This window comes from Leopardus geoffroyi, chromosome A1 (genome assembly GCF_018350155.1).
Source record: "Leopardus geoffroyi isolate Oge1 chromosome A1, O.geoffroyi_Oge1_pat1.0, whole genome shotgun sequence".
Taxonomy (NCBI): Eukaryota; Metazoa; Chordata; class Mammalia; order Carnivora; family Felidae; genus Leopardus; species Leopardus geoffroyi.
In genome coordinates, this window is record NC_059326.1 from 59,407,401 (window position 1) to 59,411,956 (window position 4,556).

General features: G+C 41.2%; 1 pseudogene; it reads left to right on the forward strand.

Moving 5' to 3' along the window:
- Positions 1 to 930: 930 nt before the first annotated feature.
- LOC123594503 lies at positions 931 to 1,440 on the forward strand (annotated as a pseudogene).
- Positions 1,441 to 4,556: the final 3,116 nt, after the last annotated feature.

Here is a 4,556-nt window from a genome sequence, read left to right on the forward strand (position 1 = left end):
GTTCTCCTCACTCACACACACAAAGGTTAAGTGGGGTGATGGATGTGTTAATTAACATTACTGTGGTAATCTTTTCACAATATATATGTGTATCAAATTATCTTAAATTACACAGTATTTATTATGTGTCAATTACATCTTTAAAAAGTTCGGGGGTGGGGGGGAAGGGAGGAGCCACCAGAAGAATAGGATACTGAGGAAATGCATAGTGTCATGATATAATTTCAGTAATTTTTTTAATTCTTAAATTTGGTAGGTCATTTAATGGTCTTAGTTTGCTCACAGTCAAGACAGATGAATGTATGTAAATAAATAACTTACATAAAGTACAAAGTGTGTTCAAAAAGCCACTGGCAGAAATCAAAATGATTTTGTTGAATCAGCAAGCAAAACTATTTTTTGACTACTTTATGACCTCTTCTAAAGTTTTTTTCATTGGCAACATAAAGATATGAAATGAGCAGGGGCTGTAGGTAATGGACCAGAGTGTGATTCCACCACCCTTCTATGTACATAAGCTTGGACATAGTGTATTATGTTACCTAATATCTTTGAGCCTGTCATAACTAATTTGTGAAAAAAGAAAACATTTTCTTGCTTCATTATAATACACTATTTAGGAAATGTATCAAACAACATGTCCAGGCTCATTAAAATGGTCATCACTATAAGTTTTTAAATATTTCATTGATGCTGTTCATACTAGGTATGAATACTATGCTTGTACTATGGCAGGGATCAAGATCACACAGGTTGATGACACAGTGCAACTTATGTTTCAAAAAATCCTGAAAATACACCAGTGCTAGAGGAAAAGTGAAAGTTATTTGGGCAGGAAAAAAAACACCATAGAAATATGTGAAGTAAGTTAAGCTGTGAAAATAAAAGTACCAGGCTGAGGCAGGTGTGCAGTTGGCAGTGTGAGTCCTCAGCCACCTGGCCAGCCTGCCTGAGAAGAAGTGATAGCAGGAGCCCACTGCTGTCTGTGCTGCCTCCACCACTGTCGCTGGGAGGTCTGAGTGCCAGCCTGCAGCCATGGCTTACTGCTTGTGGGAAGGGAAGGGTCAAATCATGTTTGTGACCAAAGAAGACCATGAAACTCTGAGCAATGCTGAGCTGGTGGCTGATGATAGATAGCTATGATCCATAAGAGGAGCACGGATTGATCCTACCAAATGGAGACATTAACTGGAACTGCCCATGCCTTGGGGAAATGGCCAGTGGCCCCTGTGGGGAATAGTTCAAGTCGGCCTTTTCCTGCTTCCTGACGAGGAGTCAGACCGTGTATATCACTTCTGGGCCATGCAGGAATGCATACAAAAATACCCTGACCTCTATCCCCAGGAAGAGGAGGAGGAGAAGGAGAAGCCAGCAGAACCTTTACAAGAGGGAGATCCTACTGAGGCCACTACAACCAAAGAAGAGGAAGGGTCAAGCTAATGAAGGTCACAGGCACTGAACTCCAGTCCTTCTGCTGCAAAATGATGTGAACCTTTTGCAAAATGCCTTTTGTTCATTCTCTGAGAAGGTGCCTTTCCAAACTCTACTGTTTTGTCCACTATAATCTGAAAAATAACTTTTTTCGATGAGGGTCTTGGTCCTTTGACACATACAGTGGGAAAACTATGTATGTCTTACATAAACCTATTGGCAAATGTGACTGTCAGTTTTGAATCCTCAGATCACTCTGAATTTTGTCACTTTGAAATAATGTGCTGACTATGCTCAGCAACCAAAAATCGTTATTTGGGAGTGTCTTGTGAATGAGCTGATTTATTTGATTATATTCCTTTTAGTAGATTTTATACCCTTTTGGGAAATGAAACAGAAACAGAAACATCCTCCTTTAAAAATTCTGGAGTGGGGCCATTCCCAGTACAAGAGGCCAGATGATCAGATACTTATTTCTCAAGATCTGTCTTGACTGTGTTTCATCTCTGATACATTTTGGTTTCCATTTTTGCATAGAGCTCCAGGTTTTCTGTGTTTGGAAATTTGAGCTTTGGGCCCTCTGAGTGAAAACCCCTTTCTAAGTGAAGAGAAAGGCTGGTTTTGCTGTTCTTGTTATTCCAAAAGCCCTGGTTTGGGGTATGTGTTCACAATGGCTCTGTGCCAGCCTGTTCAGATGCATGTTCTTGAGAGGTGAGGACCTAATTGCTACCGAAGTAGCAGCCAAGAGAAGAAATGATGTAAATTAAGTAGTCAATTAAAAGGAAAACGTGACTTTTACCTGAAAAAAAAAAAAAAGTGAATGTCAGATAACAGTACTCAAACAATAAAGGAAAGAGAGAGTAGAGTGTAGAAATTTTGTGAACTTAAAGTAGAGATCCAGTTTATGGGAATATGCACTCAGCATCTAGCTAGTAGTTAGATGAAGGGAAAACGATGGCATAAATGCATAGACAGATTTGAGAAATACTGTAAGGGTAGAATGAATTTGTTGGGGTCAATGAATAGGGAATAGAATAATTCCCTATACATGAGTTCTCTGAGGAGGTTTTCTTAAGGAATAACGTAGGTATATGGAAAGCATAAGGGAGCTAAATGAGTTTTGAAATGGACGTTTTCAGTGTTGGGTCACTCTGTGTGCGTGTATACACATAGAGAGAGGGAATATGTGATACATTTTGATGCTAAATTTAGAACTCTTATGTGGAATAAAACACAATTGAAGTTTTTTTTAAGTTTATTTATTTTGAGAGAGAGAGAGTAGCATAAGCAGGGGCAGGGCAGAGAGAGAAACAGAGAGAGAATCCCAAGCAGGCTCTGCACTGCCAGTGTGGAGTCCAATGCCAGGCTTGATCCCACAAGCTGTGGAATCATGACCTGAGCCAAAATCAAGAGTTGGATGCTTAACCAACTGAGCCATCCAGGCACCCTGCAATTGAAATTGTTTAAGTATATTGAATGCCATCTCAGCAATGCATTTTCTGTGCATTGGTTTTCACTATTTTCAAACATTTGTAATCAAAGTGATTGAGACTTTTATTGGTATCAACTAAAATACATGAAACACATTTTTCTCTTGATCAATGTTGATAGGTTAAAAGTAAAAATATGATAGTTTTTTTTCCTAAAAATATGAAGGGTAGATTTTTGTTTCGGTTAGTCCATGTAAAAGAGAAAAGAACCACTGGCGGCTTCTGTACTGTGGTTTCAGATGGTCACTGCACATCCTTTCACTTAATTTATTCTCATTGCTTCTGGCCCAGTTCTGTCATTGACTTGAAAGACTTTTCATATAAATGACACTAATGCTCTTTCACACTGAGTGCTGGCAGCTCACATAGGAATATCATCTAGAAAGTATTTTTTATCAACTTTTGATTTGTTTTATATGAGAATTGCAAGTGAGTTCACTATGAGTTATTCTTCGAGTATGAGAGGACTAAATCAAATTGATCACTGTTGGAATAAAAATTAATAGAAAAAGTAGAACTATATCTTGAATCATCTATATTTCATTTTATAACTAAATTTTAATATAAATTTATGAAGTGTGTATTTACTTAAATTAATCAGTGTTTACATAGTGCTTTTGAATGAATAAACCATACATACATACACACACAAGATACACACATCTATTGGAGGAGTCAACATGGCAGAGACACAGGGGGCCCAAAATTCCCTTGTCTCTCAAACACAGTAGTATTGAGGCCAGAAGACTTGGAATTCCAGGAATCCGAGCCACAGAGTGATAGAAACATCTCCAGGGGCCCATGGAGACAGCTTGGTGAGACTGAGGTGCATGCTTGAGAATTGGGAGAGATAAAACAGGCACCATATGAACAGCGCTGGGGTAACCCCTTTAGTGGAGAGACAAAAGGAAGAGAAGGGGAGAGGCTGTTGAAGTATGGGATTGTATTTGCACAAGAGAAAAACCTCTCTGGACCACCAACCGGGGAACAGAAAAAATGGAGAGCCAGTCTCTAACTTGCAAACAGCCTTAGGAATGATGATCTAGGATTGTGCGACTTTCTCTGGACTGGAGCCAGATCTTGGTGTGCACGCCTGGCCTGGGTCAGGAGGAAGGGGAAGCCAGCCCCAGCTCAGTGGTGAGCTCAGAGGCACATTGGGAGAGCAATACCCTCTCTCTAGTGCTGTGGGAAGGTGTATTGCTGCTCCAAGGACAAAAATCTCTGCAGGCATCAGCCAGAGGCCCTTTGTCAGCTAGGGAAGTGGCATTACCCCAGAACCGGGGCCTGGAGTGGGATCCTTTAAGACATCTGGGCTTGAATTCCAGCCAAATTCCTGGGAGGTGCAGGAGTCTGTGGAGCAGGACAAACTGGCCCGCTTGTGCCCCTGTAGGGCTGTGAAGACGGGCTGAACAAAGTGGTTTGGGACACCCAGTCCAGGGAGGAGAGCCTGGGGTGTCTCCATTTTTCTTCCCATCGCCAACACGGTGGGGCTTCAGGGAACAGAACAGCAGGCCCCCAGTGAAGACATGACCTACTTACACCTAACCCCACCCCTCCATGCCTGGTAACTGCATATCTACAGGAGTGAGATTGACACTGACCAAACCAGAAGGGCCCTTCTCCAAACCAGCACAG